This window comes from Dreissena polymorpha, chromosome 7 (genome assembly GCF_020536995.1).
Source record: "Dreissena polymorpha isolate Duluth1 chromosome 7, UMN_Dpol_1.0, whole genome shotgun sequence".
NCBI lineage: Eukaryota > Metazoa > Mollusca > Bivalvia > Myida > Dreissenidae > Dreissena > Dreissena polymorpha.
Window position 1 is genome coordinate 99227381 of NC_068361.1, and position 20678 is coordinate 99248058.

The 20678-nt window shown below is 36.1% G+C and overlaps 1 pseudogene; it reads right to left on the reverse strand.

Moving 5' to 3' along the window:
* The window catches only part of LOC127839953 (ZZ-type zinc finger-containing protein 3-like), a 93937-nt pseudogene extending 74850 nt beyond the window's left edge, over positions 1 to 19087 (reverse strand).
* Positions 19088 to 20678: the final 1591 nt, after the last annotated feature.

Genomic DNA, 20678 nt, shown 5'->3' on the forward strand with positions numbered 1-20678 from the left:
ATGTGCCTAAGGCGAAAGATATGTTAAATAAAAAAGGATATCTCAGCGAACCAGATGCCTCTGTGGCGCAGGTCGATTTTATTGCTCTTGTAAGATATTTACTTACCTATTTGTTAATACGTTCAGGGTGTAATTATATACCAATGGAATGCGAAAAACGTTTGCCTTACATTTTAATCAATACATGAGGCCATATACACCCAGGGGCATAATTTGAACAAACGTGGTAGAGGACGACTTTACGATATCTTAGTGGTTCTCCTCTACAAAGTAGTTAAAGTAATAACCATGAGGCTCACATTTGCCCTGGCCATGTTTTAAACATCTCCATATCAGTGATAAAACGTCTTCTTTTCTGAAATCATCACAGTTAGATATACTTACACACCGAAAAGGATAAAGCAAGCGAGTGCGTTGAAAGAAAGGGGTATTAGGGCTGAGTGGGGAACGGTATTAAGACTCCCAGAACAGTATATTGCATTTTAACTCCCCTTTTTGGGGGTAAATAATTACTATTTTTCATTACTCTTAATTTTCAGACATGCGCGTTTTCGTCTATCATTAATGACTCTAAATTTTTGACAGTATATTTTACAGCGCTATTTTACCAGAGTTCGGCACTTTATTCGCTTATCTTGTGACACTTTGATCATGGGGTTTTACAAACGGATTTAGGCCATAAAACCTGGGAGACGCATGACCATAACATTTGCGTAATTGGGTAAATAACTACGTATACCGGTAGAAAACAATCAACTCAACCAACAGCATTTTAAATCACATCTTTCTATTAAAAGATTGGTAAATTGACAAATTAAAAAAAGTTGTTCAGATTCGCAATTTTTCATTTTTGTTTATATTTTTGAGGAATAGTAATACTGACCATTTACCATGCTCTTTAATATCCATTATATGCATCTTTTGACGATTTGAAAACCTGATAAATATAAAGCGTCTTGCGACGCAAAACGATTGAATAATTTTGAAAGTTCGGTTGTTGTAGTTATATTTTGGGAAACTACGAGGATTGCTTATAAAGGCTAAAAATACATCCGCTCTAAGCACGAGCATGGATGGTCGAGTGGTCTAGGCGGAGACTTTTTACTCCAGGGGTCAGTGGTTCGAGCCATGTTGAGGGTTCCTTTTTTCATTTTTAAAAAAATGAACTATTGTTTTTTTACTGGAGATTTTAAGGTCAAATGTTTAAATTTATCAATATAAAGCATTTAATGACATGCTTCAATACATGCCAAAATCTGTTGGACGGCCCCTTTAAGGAGCAGTATGTTAAATGTTTTTCCTTTTTTTGTTCTGTATCATTTCAGGCAAGAGTAAGGAAAGCTGTGAAGTTGTTTTTATTATAAAGAAGAAACACTTTTGTGCATTGATTTATTGCTTTTATTTCAATAATATTATAATTTTCGGACATTTAACTTTAATCTCTTAATTTCGGAAAACAGGATTTTTTTAATATATTTTCCATATGTTAATTTTCGGACACGATTGATTTGCCCTGAAATAACACAAGGGCTAAATTTCAAATCAAAAAGCTATTTAATTTCATCATAAATTGATATGTCAAGTCAATATAAATAACTAACAAATAAACATGAACTTGTTGTAGAGAATGTTTATATATGCTTGGAAATCATGTAAACCAAAAACGAACAAATAAATATATGAATATTTTTTGTTGTTTCATCAACAAAATTCTTTTTCTTTCTTTGAAAAAAGTCATCTTTTAAAAAGGTTTATTAAATTCTCTCAAGTACGACATTCAATCATACACCATTAACCCTTTTTTAACATTTAAAACCCGTAGAGAAACAAATTTTGTACAGAGTCACAGTGATTTTGTGAGATCACACCCGAACAACACTCTGCTTTGTCTTTATAATTATTTGAAAAATACAACAACAAAAAACACACTATGCACTGTCTTCACAAGTCAAGGATATATATGTACTACGATTTTTACATTGCTGAATTGCTAAAATATCCAGATTTATTTTATGCTTAGAAGTGAAATCAAAGCAAGAGGGCCTGAAAGGCCCAAAGTCGCTCACCCAAGATACACAGGAACTGACCTGTTCTTTGCAGCCCAAGATATCATTATTACGAATGTTCTTTCCAAATTTCATGAAGATTTAACTATATATGTGACTTTCACAGTGTTAACAAGATTTTACTATAGCCAAATGAAAAATGCCCCGCCCCTTGGCGGCAATGTTTTTTCAACCAACCGGAACCATTTTCGAATTTTTCCAAGATATAATTGGGACAAATTGTGTGACCAAGTTTCATGTGGATTGGGCAATAAATGAGTGCTAGCGATGCAAATGTTGAGGCCACATGACAGACAAAAGGCAATTATAAAGCTCACCATGAGCACAATGTGCTCAGGTGAGCAAATAAAATTAAATACTATTTTGTATCCTCAGCCACTGTGCTGGAACACTTAAAGATAAAAAAGTCATTTAATTTATTTTCAATAACCATAATTTTGTTAAAGGGGGTTTATGTGTGCGTAAGTGATGTATATTTAAATTCGCTTAAATGTAATCAGACCTAAAAATAGACCTTGATAAAAAAAAACAAGAAAATAATATTGCTTTAACAACTGCATACTGTAGACAGTGTTTGTCAGTGTTCATAATACACGTTCTCATCATTAAAGGTCAGCTAGCGTGCAGGTTCAAGCACTGTATGTTCAGCTAGCAGACATGTAGTTAGGGTCAAGGGTTCAGCTAGCATGCATGTAGTTGGGGTCCAGGATTCAGCTAGCATGCATGTAGTTGGTGTCCAGGGTTCAGCTAGCGGGCATGTAGTTGGGGTCCAGGGTTCAGCTAGCGGGCATGTAGTTGGGGTCCAGGGTTCAGCAAGCAGGCATGTAGTTGGGGTCCAGGGTTCAGCTAGCGGGCATGTAGTTGGGGTCCAGGGTTCAGCTAGCAGGCATGTAGTTGGGGTCCAGAGTTCAGCTAGCAGGCATGAAGTTGGGGTCCAGGGTTCAGCTAGCGGGCATGTAGTTGGGGTCCAGGGTTCAGCTAGCAGGCATGTAGTTGGGGTCCAGTGTTCAGCTAGCAGGCATGTAGTTGGGGTCCAAATAGTTGTACCCTGTAGATGAACCTCCCGGCAGGAACCTCATGTAGTCCGTGTCACGGAACCCAGAGTCTGCGCCTTCCAGAGACCTCTTGGGGCTTCAACCTGTGACTGGAGTTGTGCATGGACGACTCATAACCACTGGAAACAGAGCAGTAGGGAGATGATTTTTCCACAATCACACGATACTCAACATTTATCAGCTAACATCACAACACAAAAGTGTTCATCAAGTTTTAACTGAAACATATGTTATTAAAACTGTTTCAAATACTATTTACATCACATTCTTTTTGTTTTGATTTATCAAAAGACTTGTTTGAAGGATATGGATTTGATGACAAAAGAAACATATAACAACCTATTTTTATTATTTGGATTGGATTTGAAGTAGGAGTACTAAAGTTTTTAAAGTGGTAACCATTTTTGATGAAGGTTATATTTATTATATGAGCTTTGTTCTACGCAAACTGGGCTTAAACATGTGCATAAAATGTAATCCCAGATAAGCCTGAGAAGTCTGCACAGGATAATCAGGAAAACACTTTCGATTGTTATTGAGTCTTCTGTTTAGAGGGAGTCTCTTCTAAATGCCAATCCAGTTTAGACGAAAAGAAATGTCCCAGATTAGCCTTGCAAACTGCTCAGGCTAATCTAGGACAACACTTCCTGCACATGCAATTGGCAGAGCTTTCCTAGAACCAAGCTCGATATATTGGCCTTACCTGTCGACAACACTCATCACAGAAGTCCACTGCGAGGTCTGGTGGGCAATCCATGCAGTGCCAGCGAGTACCGACTATAGGCTCACACTCGCATCGATCGCACTGAAACAGTCGTCATCATTAAACATTTGCGATCAGAAGCAAAGTGAAAAATGGCTATAAGCAAACAGCAATAAAACCAGAACAACATGCAAGTAACATGCAGCCTGTTCAGGTTTTATGCTGTTTGCTGCTCAGGTATCAGTATCTTAGGGTTGGAGATGAAGCTTTTAAACAGGAATCTAATAAGAAAGTACTTATATTTAATATGATTTTCTTAGGGACTACAAACATGTCAATGTGTGTAGCTGAGTGGAAAAGGATTAAGTCATTACCCTATATCATTATTCCTGTGTAAATGTACATAAGGGAAAAAATTAGCCTGAGTTCTATTAAAATAAACAACTTAAATTGTATCCCATATTGTTCTTGCAGATAAAATTTCGTTGATAGATCTACATTTACACTGTTTCTTTATTAGGCTGCTATTATTTTGTTTTAAAGGGCTACTATTGCATTGTTTTAAATAAATGTTTATATACGACATGTGTGGCCAGCATATATCTAGACTAGACATTATTTATTACCTTGAATCTGACATGTTCTGTCATGTTCTCTATTACCTTGAATTCGATACGAAGCGTCACATTATTAAATACCTTAAATACGACTAGTTCCGTCATGTTCTCTATAACCTTGAATTTGACACAAAGCGTCACATTATTTAATACCTTGAATCTAACATGTTCCGTCATGTTCTGTATTACCTTGAGTAGACAAACAGCGTTACAGTATTTATTACCTTGAATCCGACATGTTCCGTCATGTTCTCAGCACTCTGCCTGATCTTTCTGTTCCTCAGCTGTTTCAGCCTCAGCAGCTCCTGGTACTCCTCTGTTCCTCTCAACTCTAACGGAAACCCTTCGTCATCCTGGGAGCACACACATTGACAAGCTTTTATTCATACATGCTGAGCCATATAAATGACATACACGATACATCAAATGAACCTTAGAACATTCTTCTTTAACAAATAACAACAAGACCGTAATGATAGGAAACTCCATCCTAAATATTTGTGTTCTCCTAATTTTGAACCAATGATTCACTGTGCTTCAATAACAGGCATGCCTGGAGAGATCAACCGACAGTATGAGACCCACTGACTGACAAAGGGAACAAAGTGATACCAAAATAGCCCCACCTCTGCCTTCCCTAGCAACTGGTAGTTCGGAAATGATATAAGCAATAGGAATAACAGCCTACATTAACCTTAAGAAATACAAATATATACTCCTGCAATGTTGACTGTATTGTTTCCCCAAGTGTCCTACTCTTTTCCACCACCAAACACCTTATCATGTTTAAATCTACTAAGTTTTAAATATCCTGTGAGCTACACTGACACAAATTTATAAATAATCAACCCATGTTAAAATGGTGCCCATGTTCCCCTTTGATTTAATATGTACTAACACGGTTAAATAATGGATACAAAAAAACTTGAAAGTTATGAACCAATCACCAAAATGTTTTTTTGCTCCATAAGAGATACTGAAATGGGTATTATCTGGCCCTCAAGTTGATCTTAATAAAAACACTAAACTCACAGAGAAGTCCTCGTCTGCCATGGCATCCCAGTTCTCAGTTGCCAGAGGTGACACTGCCCTCGTAGCTCTGGGAGTTCTCATCATCGTTGTCTGTCATGAACACCGGTGGAGTGACAGAGGCAAGGAAGGGTGGAGTTGTAGTACATCCTGTTGTAGCGGTGGTGACGCTGGCTACCAACCTGCACACACACGGCAATGACAAATAGTGTAAAAACAGGTGGTATTGTAAATGGGAAATAGTGTTAGACAGGTGGTATTGTCAATGGGAAATATTGTAAAAACAGGTGGTATTGTCAATGGGAAATAATTGTAAAAACAGGTGGTATCGTCAATGGGAAATATTGTAAAAACAAGTGGTATTGTCAATGGGAAATATTGTAAAAACTGGTGGTATTGTCAATGGGAAATATTGTAAAAACAGGTGGTATTGTCAATGGGAAATATTGTAAAAACACGTGGTATCGTCAATGGGAAATATTGTAAAAAACAGGTGGTATTGTCAATGGGACATATTGTCAAAACAGGTGGTATTGTCAATGGGAAATATTGTAAAAACAGGTGGCATTGTCAATGGGACATATTGTAAAAACTGGTGGTATTGTCAATGGGAAATATTGTTAAAAACAGGTGGTATCGTCAATGGGAAATATTGTAAAAACAGGTTGGTTTTGTCAATGGGAAATATTGTAAAAACAGGTGGTATCAGTCAATGGGGAAATATTGTAAAACAGGTGGTATTGCAATGGGAAATATTGTAAAAACAGGTGGTATCGTCAATGGGAAATATTGTAAAACAGTTGGTATTGTCAATGGGAAATCTTGTAAAAACAGGTGGTATTGTCAATGGGAAATATTGTAAAAACAGGTGATATTGTCAATGGGAAATATTGTAAACACAGGTGGTATGGTAAATGGGAAATATTGTAAAACAGACGGTATTGTCAATGGGAAATATTGTAAAAACAGGTGGTATTGTCAAGGGGAAATATTGTAAAAACAGGTGGTATTGTCAATGGGAAATATTGAAAACACAGGTGGTATGGTAAATGGGAAATATTGTAAAAACAGACGATATTGTCAATGGGAAATATTGTAAAAAACAGGGTGGTATGGTCAATGGAAAATATTGTAAAAACAGGTGGTATTATTAGTTCATTAAATAATTAAATAATCTGCTCTGTTGACCAAATGCAAATATATGGAATTATTTATAACTTCAAAAGAATACTTATACCGTTTGTTGTTAGGATTATTAGCTGTATTTAATAGATTTCATTTCATACAGCAATGGCCACTTAACCTAGTGACATTTTACCTGTGCAAGCATAGGAGATGTAAGGGCTTAACAAAACACAAGGTGTACAAAATGAAATACTTTCTAAAGACCATAATCCCTCTACTTTTGATTAAGTATTGCAATGTTGTGTGTTTTATTGCATGGAAACTTCTGTACATGAACCAGATTGAGGGCAAAAATGTCTGTGGAAGTTTTTCATGACAATGTACGCACAAGTGTGGTAAGGCTGGGATTCAAACACAAGATACACCAGATTGAAGATCCTGGACTCACATCAGCCTCCTCAGACACTGATACTAATATAAGTCTCACTGGCGAAAATGGGGTCTTAATGCATGGGCTTAAGTTTTGTCCCAGATTAGGCTGAGCTAGATATTCATTAGAAGACAATTCATTCAAACAAATCATTCAATTAAAGCAGAAAGTGTTGTCCCTGATTAGCCCAAGAAGGACTGCAGAGGCTGGTCCAGGACAACACTTGAGGCACATGCATTAAGAGAGTTTTTCCCATAACGTTACTCATAGGAGGGTCCACCAACCTTCTTCTTGAGATTCATGGTGCTTGGCATCCTTCCAGGGATGGGAAGCCCCCGCCTTGGCAAGCTTGATGAAGTACTTCTGCACTCGACTCTGAACCTGACCACCAGCAAAAAAAAACACTCTTAAAACTTGCGTATTTTTTAATCAGAAAACATAATAATGAACTTAGTTGTTAAACATTTTCAATGTTTTGAGTCAGTACATGTATGCACATTTCTGTGTCATTATTGATATTAACTTCAGTTGTGATTTAAAGATTTTTTTAAAGCATAGGGAATATATTATAATAACATATGTCAATTTCCTGAGTAGAACCAGTGTATCGTGTCTTAAGAATGAGCATTTGAAGACTAGTCCTGTTAGAATCAAGCTCACAAACACATTAGACCATGGCAGGTACAATCAAACATACAAATGCAATTTATTATTAAAAGAATTTCTTGGGTCCATACAGAGGTAACCCACAAATTGTATCAATTATTCAAAGGTCCATTTTTTATAAATTAAGTTCCCTTAAACTGGGGTAAAGACATGTTTTTTGCCTTAATAACATGCAAAAGCAATATCCCAATATGCAGGCATGAATGTAACCACAGTGATTCAACAAAGAACCACAAACTCTCAGGACAAACCTGCAGCGTAGTGCGGTTGCCAAGGGCAGCTGCTATCTTCTGAAATCTCCTGGCCTCTATTTTCTCTGGAGGAAACTGTATCAGTAGCTCTTCCAAGCTGAAAACACACCCATCAATATAAGTTCATTTTCTTGATGCAAAGCTAGTTTATTCAGGATGATAAATATTAAAAAAAATGTCAATCTGGTATTTTTGATGCTTCCAAAATAATGAGAAGTTAGTAAATACCCACTGTGCTAGTAAAAGTAACTCACTCTAAGCTCTAGTATGGTATGAAAGGACTGAGGGTGTATATCCCATACACCATCAGTTACTAACTGTGTAACGATTATATCTCAACCGACTACTCAATTACTCGTGGTGTATGGAAATTACTTGGGATATATGGAAAAAACACCATGGGCACGTGACCGCTCTAAGCCAATCAGATATGGTCATTTTTGTTGGAGGTGAGATATACGAGAAAATTTCATATGCAACACGCACTTTTGAACTGAGACAATATTTATCTGTTTCCTTGCAAAAAATTATCCTTCTCACCCCCCACTACCTACCGTTTCTGCTCCTCAGTGGTCCACAACTGGTTGAAAGTCTGCGGCTTCTCCTCGGTCTTAACACGGCCCCCGGATCACCGCCCCCTCCACATCCTGGGGTGCAGATACCATCTTGACCTCCTCTGTTTAAGAATACAGGGCATAGACATTGCATGACTGATTACAAACTACATGTTTATTTAATACTGTATCAAATATTGTCAATCATGATGCTGGTGATGATTATGATGCAATATGAAGCATATTGATAATGAGGCTTATTATTATTATTGTTGTCTTCCTAGTTTGCTATGAGAACATGATGAAAACGCAATCAAGAGTAATGAATGTATACAGATGAAAATATATAATGATAATGATGATGAAATAGTTGATACTATTCTTAATATTATAATTTGTAACAGCTGTGAACATCTGTTTAAAGAATATAAATAGACCACAGTGATATATTTTTTCTTACATGTATCTATTGTATTGATACTTGCACATGCACAACTGACATATATACATGTAGATGTATTTATTTGTTGTACAGCCAAACCTCTATCTAGAGACCACCCCACTATAAAGACCATTTTTTTTTTATTTGTCTCATTACCTACTTTTACTGTTAAAAACAAATGAATTAAGAGCTTCTGATATAAATTTGCCGTGCTCTGTGAAAAGGGGGGTTTTATGCATGTGCTTTAAAGTGGCCTCCTAGATAGCCTGTGTATTCTGCACAGGCTAATCAGGGACAACACTTTCCTCTTTAATATTTTTCTTTTAAGAAAAGTCTCTCTTCTTAGCAAAATACCACTTTCGGCGGAAAAGTGTAAAGTCCTTGGTTAGCCTTGTGTGGATTGCACAGGCTAATCTGGGACGATACTTTACGCACATGCATTAAACCCCCTTTTCACAGAGCATGACTCAAATATAAATGATCACGAAAAAACTTTTATGTGGTAATAAGTTGCTCGGCACACACCTGGGGGGACATTCCCGTCTGTTAGATGCTTCTTCAGTCTGGTCATGTGGCACGATGGCTGCCGAACGTTGAGAAGTCCAGCGTACTTGTGTATTTCTCCCAGCTGATATGGGGCAGCTCTGCAATCTGTGACAGCATGGTCATGTTTAACTCAGCAGTGTCAACATTAACAATCTGCATTTCCTTGGTGAACCAGTAGTATAATTTAATGCACAAGTGAATCAATGACAGAATTTACAGCTATTTTATAATGGTACATGGACCAGAAGCAATATATTTTTAAAGTCAGTCTATAAGCCATTTAGGCCTGCAAACTACCACAGCGTAAATAAAGGATCTCCCATGAATGAAGAGGCACACACTTCATGCTAATCTTAAAATACCCACAGTTTTTCTGGTTAGTAAATGGTTAGTACCATTACAAAGACAAGACTGGGCCTTAATAACTGGTATGCATTAAGCTGGCACTAAACATTTTAGAATATTATCAATTAGAAATAGTTGTTTTCATTCAAATTGGGAAGAAAATATAAGCATAACATTGGAATCGGTTCTTTTGCAATTTAAATAAGGAAATAAAATATTTACTTCAGTGCTAATTAAACTTTTGTCGTTACAAAAACATTATAGCACACTACTTTTCATGTATTATTTCATTTAAATAGCATATTATAGTGAACATCTTTTAACTCTTTCAGTGCTGGAACCAAATTTTGAAGGTCTTCGCAAACAGTTCGATCCAGATGAGACGCCACAAAAACGTGGCGTCTCATCAGGATCCAAACTGTTTGCTATTCTGATAGTATTCTTTGAAAAAATCAAAGAAAATGCTCTAATTTTAGAAATTCAGCAGACGACATTTTAGCAGACACCAAACTTCCCAGCATGCAAAGGGTTAAACCAATAAAGTAAATGATCCTTGCTCTAGGAAAACGGGGCTTAATGGCATGTGCGTAAAGTGTTATCCAAGTGCAGCCTGCACTGCGTAAAGTGTTATCCAAGTGCAGCCTGCACTGCGTAAGGTGTTATCCAAGTGCAGTCTGCCTGCGTTAAGTGTTATCCAAGTGCAGTCTGCACATGCTCATCAAGGACATCACTTTCAGCCTGGATTGAATTGTCTTTTAGAAAGAGACTTCATTTAAACTAGAAATTGGAAAGTGTGGCCAAGACTGCACAGGCTAATCTCCGACAACACTTAACACACATGCTTTAAAGCCCATTTCCCTCAGAGGCTGGCTCATATTTGCACCTTTCTGAGGCCTGGGCAGGTTAAGGTCGATGCCCTTCTGCAGTTTCTGTACAAACTGTATGGGGTCTGAGAGGGCCGCCTGACGGACCTTCATACAGCAGGTCAAGGTCCTTCACAGCCTATAAGGTTCAAATGTAAATACAAACAAAAGTTGAATGATATCACATTTTTTGTATTTTCAAATTTATGTCAATTTAAAAACAACAACAACAACAAGAGCACCGCATAACAGGTGCCACGCTCGGCTACGGGTGCAGCTTTGAACAAGAAACTGTCGGAGACGGGTGATGCTCCCCAAAGTTTTTTTTTGTCACAATATTGCACTATATATTCAGATAAAAGGAAACGTCTTGAGGGCACAGTAGTTGGGGGGACAAGAATTTTTTTATATAAAATTTCAAAGGGCCATAACTCTGTGAAAAATCATCCGACCAGAACCCGCTGATAATATGCTCATCTCCTCTTGGTAGTGAAGCTTCCCATAAAGTTTCATTGAATTCCGGTCATTAGTTGCTGAGAAAAAGCCCGAACAAAAAATGTGCACGGACAGACACACGGACGGACAGACGAAGCGGCGACTAAATGCTCCCCCCAAAATAAATTTTGGGGGAGCATAATAAATGAAAGCTTGGCAGAATTAAAAAAAAAATTAGAAGTCACAGTGACCTTGACCTTTGACCTAGTGACCCCAAAATGGGTGGGCGTGTAGAACTCATCAAGGTGCATCTGCATATGAAGTTTCAAAGTTGTAAGTGGAAGCACTTTGATTTTAGAGCCAATGTAAAGGTTTAAGCATGACGCGGACAGCGGACAACACGACAAGCTGGCTATGACAATACCTCAGGTTTTCTCCAAAAATGCAGAGCTTAAAAAACACAATTAAGGCAATGAACAAACAAGTATAGAAATGGGGTATTTGTTATGCCAAAATTATATAGGGTGGAAAGAAAAACAAAGAGTTGTTCAGGAGATTAAAAACTAAACTAATTTTTATGCCAAAAGGAGGGCAACTTCTGTCTTAACCCACAATGTTTATCCTAACAATGTTTAAATTCAAAATTTTGAAATATAAAACATTTAACAAAAATAAAGCTAAATTATCTTATCTTATCATGAGAAATTTAATATTTTAATCTGCATCTTTCTCCTTATCTACATGTGCATTGTTTAATTATTTAAACCCATTCCTATTAGAAACTTAAGAGTGCTAAACCTGTTATAACACGGGTAAAACTTGAACAAATGAGTCGCGTTCTGAGAAAACGGGGCTTAATGTATGTGCGTTAAGTGTCATCCCAGATTAGCCTGTGCAGTTTGCACAGGCTAATCAGGGACGACACTTTCCGCCTAAACTTGATTTTCGGCAAGAGGGACTTCCTTGAAACTAAAAATACCATAAAAGTGGAAAGTGTCATCCCTGATAAGCCTGTGCGGACTGCACAGGCTAATCTGGGACGACACTTTACGCACATGCATTAAGCCCGATTTTCTCAGAACAAGACACAAATGACCAAGTGTCGACAAACAATGTGAGAATGAAGGGCTTTATTACAAGAGTAATGCTCTTCTACAAAGGCACCTTAACCTCTTAGTAATACCCCCTGTATGTGTTTGAAAATTGTTAAAAGTACGTAGTTTCTATGTAATTTAAGAATATAAAAGCCCTTCTATAATTTGAAACTGAAAATTCTTTTTTTTAAGTGAGTAATGGCAAAGCGTGTCCAGTTCTGGCAATTTGCCAATTTGAAAATGTTGCACCATGATATGAGCTCTGGGAAAACTAGGCTTAATGCATGTGTGCACAGTGTTGTCCTTGATTAGCCTGTCAAGTCCACACAGGCTTATCAGGATCAATACTTTCCAAATTAACTGGATTTATAGTTAGAAGAGACTATAGAGACTATCTTTGAACAAAAAATTCCATTAAAACGCAATCCATTAAAGTGTTGTCCCGGATCAGCCTGTGTTGAAAACTCTTAAGGCACATGCATTAAGCTCAGTTTTTCACAATGAGGCTCACATGTTTACGATACCTGTATTCGCTGAGCTTCAAGAAGAGCAATGGTCTTTAGTAACACCTGGTAGTCATGGTTTCCCCTCAAGGCCACATGGTCTGATTCAAAGTAGTAGGTCTCCTTCTCGTCATCAGGTGTGTCTGAGTCTGCATCCTGATTGGCTGGATTTTTAAACAAACTGAAATCTGATTGGTCAGTCAGGAGTGAGTCTGATTCGGATTGGTCCATTGCTTGAAAGCTGCTTTCTGATTGGTCAAGCCTCACGCTAGGTGAGTTACTTATGTCTTCGGCAACCAAAGCCATTTTGATGATCCTGCAATATTTAATTGGAAAAAGTAAGTACAAGTGGTTAAAATGTTTTGTTAGAACATGAATGAAACAAACATAAACTTCCTGTCTAAAACATGTCATTAAATACTGGTGTGGCCATTTTTTAAAGCTCTAACTGACTTAGATTATATTTAAATAAAATACAATAGTATTTGGGAATACATTTTACATGATAGATTTCTCCAATTAAAAGATCTGATACCACAAAGAGACAGAAAAAGGTAGCAACAGTAACAAATTATAAAGGGTCCTCTCCACGGTTAAAGAATAACATTTTTACCAAAATTGTCAACAAGAGGGCCATGATGGCCCTGAATCCCTCATCTGACTAACCTTGCTACACCAACTTAAATTCTATCAGACCCATATACAATCCAAGCCAGATTTCATCCATTAATACATTCTGACAAAATTTCATTAAAACATGATGAAAACTGTGACCTCTTTCTTCTACACAAGGTTTTACTAGAATTGGCCTGGTGACCTAATTTTTGACCCCAGATGACCCATATAAGATCCAAAATCAGATATTCATTCTGATCATATTTCATTAAGATCAAATGAAAACTATGACTTTTATTGTCTACACAATGATTTTCTATGATTTGACCTGGCGACCTAGTTTTTGACCCCAGATGACCCAAATACAATCCCAACCCAGATTTCATCAAGATTAACATTCTGACCAAATTATATTATGTTTGGATGAAAACTGTGACCTCTACTGTCTACACAATTATTTTTTACTTTGACCTAGTGACCTAGTTATTTGACCCTAGATGACCCAAATTTGATCCCAACCCAAATTTTTACAAGACAAACATTCTGACCATATTTCATTAAGATCTGATAAAAAATGTGACATTGTTTGTCTACACAAGGTTTTTCTATGATTTGACCTAGTGACCTAGTGTTTGACCATATATGACCCAATTACAATCCCAATCAAGATTTCATCAAGATAAACAATCTGACCAAATTTCATAAAGATTGGATGAAAACTGTGACCTCTATTGTCTACACAAGGTTTTTCTATTATTTGACCTAGTGACCTAGTTTTTGACCCAAGATGACCAAAATACAATCCCAACCCAGATTTCATCAAGATAAACACTCTGACCATATTTCATAAAGATTGGATGAAAACTGTGACCTCTATTGTCTACACAAGGTTTTCCTATTATTTGACCTAGTGACCTAGTGCTTGACCCCATATGAACCAATACAATCCCAACCCAGATTTCATCAAGATAAACATTCTGACCAAATTTCATGAAGATTGGATGAAAACTGTGACCTCTATTTGTCTACACAAGGTTTTTCTATTATTTAACCTAGTGACCTCGTTTTTGATCCCAAATGACCCAAATACAATCTCAACCCAGATTTCATCAAGATAAACATTCTTACCAAATTTCATAAAGATTGGATGAAAACTGTGACCTCTATTGTCTACACAAGGTTTTTCTATTATTTGACCTAGTGACCTAGTTTTTGACCCCAGATGACCCAAATACAATTCCAACTCAGATTTCATCAAGATAAACATTCTGACCAAATTTCATAAAGATTGGATGAAAACTGTGACCTCTATTGTCTACACAAGGTTTTTCTATTATTTGACCTAGTGTTTGACCCCATATGACCCAAATACAATTTTTGTACCTTGTATTCCCTTAATTCTTGTTAAAATTGATATTTTATATAACAAATTTCCCTATTTTTGTGTCAAATTGCTATTTTATATAGCAAATTCCCTTTATTTTGTATTAAATTGCTTTTCTATATAGCAGATAAGGTACTTTTGTACTATTTTCTCTCTTGTTATCCCCTATATTTAAATAATATTGGTTGGATAAGAGCATTTTGTGGGTTTTTGCTTGCATTGGGGTATTAATTGGCCTTTTTACCAATTTTATATCACACTGATGTAATTTCCTTCAATTGTTTTCATACTATTCTTCATCTACCATGCACTCCCTCTGGTCCATGGGAAACAACCATTGTAGACTCTACCTCCATAATTACCTCCCTTAGTCCAACCTAGTGGTAATGACCCTGCTGGTTTATTCCCCCCACCCACACCAGCCTACACTTCCAAATCTCTCCTTCTTTAACCCTCCAGGGTGGCAACTTGTATTTTTATATAAAAATGCATATAGTACTGTACATAATGTAAATAATCTACTTTTATGTATAAATTTATCTGTTCTTTCTCATTTTTAACTGTAAAGTTCATTGTTTTACTTATAATTTTATGTGGCCCTATAAAGGTGACCGTTTGGCGACACTTAAGTCATTACCATTATTTTACAAGGGTTATTATTAATAACCCTTTTAAATATGTGTCTTAACGCCACTCTGGGGGGTGGTCTCTTCTTCATAGCCCAATTCTCATGAGGTTCCATACAGACAGGGTCTTATGTTGGAGCATTCAGGGTTCGACACTAAGGCACGTCCGACAGACATCGTCTAGTAAGATCGGTGGTCGGGCTAGTAAAACTGTGGGCTAGCTTGTCCGACTGGTCGTACATACAAAATCTATACTGATTCATATAACTATAACTAACCGAAAACCTTTTTCTCTTAATGTGTAAAAGAACTATTGTATCCATTATTTACATCAGTACAAAACTAGCGTATATAAATAAAACGCGGAGCATTCACATGATTCATCGCTATTTTTAGACGCAAAGGAGAGTTTCCTGCAGAAATAGCTTGTTTCCATTGGTAAAGTTGTCATGAATATTAACACTTGCTGGGACCATGCTGGGAAATTTGTAGTCTGCTAAAATGTTGTCTGCTGATTTTCTAAAATTAGCATTTTCTTCAATTTTTTTCAAAGAATACTATCAGAATAGCAAACAGTTTAGATCCAGATGAGATGCCACGTTCTGTGGCGTCTCATCTGGATCCAAACTGTTTGCAAAGACCTTCAAAATTAGGTTCCAGCACTGAAATAGTTAATGATTTTCTGCAGTGTCGTAGAACTTTACATAATGTTTTTACGACTTCTATCGAAAATTGGTATCGTCAATGTAACATTTTGGCGTAGCAGACAAGAGAGAATGTAATTTAAAGAGTGACTTTGTTCAAGATTGGATTTTCGTTTGACAAATAAGTTAATAAAGAAGAATCCGACGGTAAAACTGACACAGATTATGATGGAAAGGGCATTGGAGCTGTGGTAGCATGGAGCACAGCGGTCAAGGAGGCCAGAATTTGATAACGTTTAATAAATGTCACCTGCTGTACAGACATTATTTGTTTAATTTGTGATAAACAGTGAAATTACAACAAACAATTTATGATGTTAAATAGTTTATTTTTATTTTACTCTGTGCATCAAAAAACTTTCTTGTGTTCACTAATTATTTTCTGATAAAACCTGATTAAACAGTTACACGACACAATTCTGGTTATTTGCTATGTCATTTATGGTCTAGTAGACATCAGATTCGGGCTAGTACATTTTAAGAGGAGCTGGTCAGATGGTCTGGCTGTAAACAAGTTAATGTCGAACCCTGGCATTACGGCTATATTCCCTGTCTGCAAGTGTTCAACATTGCTACATTTACAAACATTTAATATTGAGCCACATACATAAATATATACACAATTACAATTACAATTTCCCATACAACTACATGTCTACATGCAAATTCTCTTTCATATGAGAGCTATTCAACCAGGCTCTAACTTTCCTACTAATTATTGTTGTAAATAGTCATATTTTCCCACTGCCTAGATCTTGTTGTATGTCATTAAATTTAAACCTTAAATATACACCTAATTTTGATACTTTATTATGTATGTAAATACATAGTGGCAATGTTAAACCACTTTGTGATCTGAAAAATCCTTAATTATTATATTTGTTTTTGTTATACAAACATATTACACATCTGTGTATTCCTTTTCTTTTCTATAAACATTATATTAAAAGTAATCCTATTTGGATTTTGACATTTAAAACACAGATCACAAAGTTTCAAGACTCCAACAACCCATTGCAGTAAATACTGAACAATGGGTCTAGTAACGATGATACCACAATATAATAAATAGTATGTGTTTTCACCATCATACTTATAAACATTGGGCTATTCCTCTCCTCTCTCTTTTCAACACACAAACAACATACATATAACAATAACAATAATAACAATAATATTAATATTACATCTTCATAGTGGTTTAATAACATATACCAATCATATTAATTCAAATAGATTCAAGTATCAATGGATGTAATTATTTCTTCTTGTTTCATACATTTCCTAATGAAATTCTGCTTTGTTTACATTTTAAAAGTGCAAAAGAGCAGACGCAAACAATATGATTGGTTATCTCTTTCACGTCCGTGCAAGAGCAGACGCCACGTCAAGGTCGTTACTTGTGTGAATTTTTCATCCCAAAACGGATTGACCTACTTGCGTTTGCGCGGACGTGAAAGAGATAACCAGAGCCATGTTTATAAATACTGTCAACCAATGAAAACGCCGCTTTCTAACAGCTTAATATGCAAGACATTGCTTATTAATTTTATAGAGTACTGCATTTTAAATGCTTTTTGAATAATTAAAATATAGATATTTTTAAACCAATAGATTTTTATTGAAGCACAGCATCAACACTGCAATGTATTGTTGTATTATAAATGGTACAGCCCAGTAAAATCGGGCTGACCATATTATAGCCGTTTTCGGCTTTTTTAACGTAGAGTTGTATGTTAAGCAGTGTGCTAGAGAAATGGTTTCTAACCAAAGTCTCGAGGGTAAACAACCCCATTAGGCAGTCATTTCTTCAAGATAAACATTCTGACCAAATTTCATAAAGATTGGATGAAAACTGTGACCTCTATTGTCTACACAAGGTTTTTCTATTATTTGACCTAGTGACCTAGTGTTTGACCCCATATGACCCAAATACAATTCCAACCCAGATTTCATCAAGATAAACATTCTGACCAAATTTCATAAAGATTGGATGAAAACTGTGACCTCTATTGTCTACACAAGGTTTTTTCTATTATTTGACCTAGTGTGTGACCCCATATGACCCAAATACAATCCCAACCCAGATTTCATCAAGATAAACATTCTGACCAAATTTCATAAAGATTGGATGAAAACTGTGACCTCTATTGTCTACACAAGGTTTTCTATTATTTGACCTAGTGACCTAGTTTTTGACCCCAGATCACCCAAATACAATCCTAACTCAGATTTCATCAAGATAACATTCTGACCAAATTTCATAAAGATTGGATGAAACTGTGACCTCAATTGTCTACACAAGGTTTTTCTATTATTTGACCTAGTGACCTAGAGTTTGACCACATATGACCAAAATACAATCCAAAAAATTTCATCTAGATAAATATTCTGACCAAATTCATGAAGATTGGATGAAAACTGTGACCACTATTGTCTACACAAGGTTTTTCTATTATTTGACCTAGTGACCTAGTTTTTTGACCCCAAATGACCCAAATACAATCTCAACCCAGTTTTCATCAAGATTAACATTCTGACCAAATTTCATAAAGATTGGATGAAAACTGTGACCTCTATTGTCTACACAAGGTTTTTTCTATTATTTGACCTAGTGACCTAGTTTTTGACCCCAGATGACCCAAATACAATCCCACTCAGATTTCATCAAGGTAAACATTCTGACCAAATTTCATAAAATTTCATAAGATTGGATGAAAAATGTGACTTCTACTGTCTACAAAACAAATTGTTGACGGACGCACACACGCACGACGGACATTACCGCCGTCACATAAGCTCACCATGTCACTTTGTGACAGGTGAGCTAATAAAAAGCTAACAAACAGTCCAGCAAATAAAGAAGACAAATAACTTTCACATTATGTTCACCTTCAGTCAGTTGTGTCTGAAAAACTTCAGTCCCATCCAGCGCAGAAATAGACAAATTACAAAGACAATGAGAGTGCTTGGCATGAGCATGAGATAGTACAGCAGGGAGCCAGTGTCCATCACCTTGGTGTTCAATATTGCGTAGGCTGAAAAATTGGGAAACTGCATCATTTTGTTTTAGTTTTACTAACTACTACATGTATTGAACATCAGTGCCTCCATAATTATATTACACTTAATGGAACTTATGACATGAAATTAAATGATGAAACATATAATTACTATGAAACTAGTTCCAAATGTTCTCTTAAAGCTTGATTGTAGCCTTGTTGTTGTTGCTCAAATATCTTAATAATTAAATTGATTATCTACAGTTTGCCAAAAAATCATAGAATAACAAGAGTTGTACCCATAAAAGACATATGCCCCCTATAAACGCTTTGATATAAGTTCAGGTTTTTTCCCACTTTTTGGGAAGATAGCCCATGGCATTGGAATTGGGAATTTTATTGGCATTTTCATGAAATTGGGAAAATAAATTCATTAGCCCTTTTTTCCACACCAAAAGTCCACTGACTAGGAAAACTAAATTTGATATAACCCTTTATAATCATTCAAATTAAAGAACAAAATCATATAATACTTTGTTAGATGTAATTGAATTAAAATTGAGATAAAATACACATTAGACTTCTATCTAAAAAAAAAAATATATATATATTATTTTTTTTTTTGAAATTGGGATTTTTTTGCAGCATTTTGGGAAAATATACTTTTTGGGATTGGGAACATAGCCGAATTTCGGCTATAAAATCGGGCCAAAAAAACCCTGAAGTTATAAAGCATTTTTCGAAACCTAAATGCAGATTTCGAACCTAAATGCGGAACCTAAGTTCAAGGTCAAGTCAGAGGGGTCAAAATTTTTGTGCCTATGGAAAGACCTTGTCCATATACACATGCCTACCAATATGAAGGTTATATCTCAAGGGACAAAGAAGTTATGAGCATTTTTCGAAACCTAAATGCAGATTTCGAAACCTAAATGCGGACCCTAAGTTCAAGGTCAAGATCAGAGGGGTCAACATTTTTGTGCGTATGGAAAGGCCTTGTCCATATACACATGCATACCAATATTAAGGTTATATCTCAAGGGACATAGAAGTTATGAGTATTTTTGGAAGCCTAAATGCAGTTTTCAAAAGCTAAATGCAGACCCTAAGTTCAAGTTCAAGGTCAAGGTCGCAGGGGTCAAAAGTTTTGTGGGTATGAAAGGCATTGTCCATATACACATGCATACCAAATATGAAGGTTATATCTCAAGGGAAATAGAAGTTATAAGCATTTTGAGAAACCTTAACGCAAAGTGTGTCAGAAAGACAGACAGATGGACGGACGGTCCGATCACTATATGCCCTCCTTAGAGGGCATAAAAATGCAAGGTTTAATTGTATTAAACAACTTAACAAGCTAATTAGCTCTTCTTACTATGAAACATGTTTTAAAATATTGGATTGTTGAGGGCATGAAAAATGAAATGCTTCATCCATAACTTGAAAAAAAACATCTATTGTCAACATCATGATTTAAGGGGTGTTGCGACAGTTTATTTAACCGAGATGTATTTATAGCCAACACTGATGATGCTATTATCACAACACTCATATTTTTGTTATCAGTATCATCAGAAATGACCGAGTTGGTTCATAATACAATTGTCAATGGGTTCGATCCCA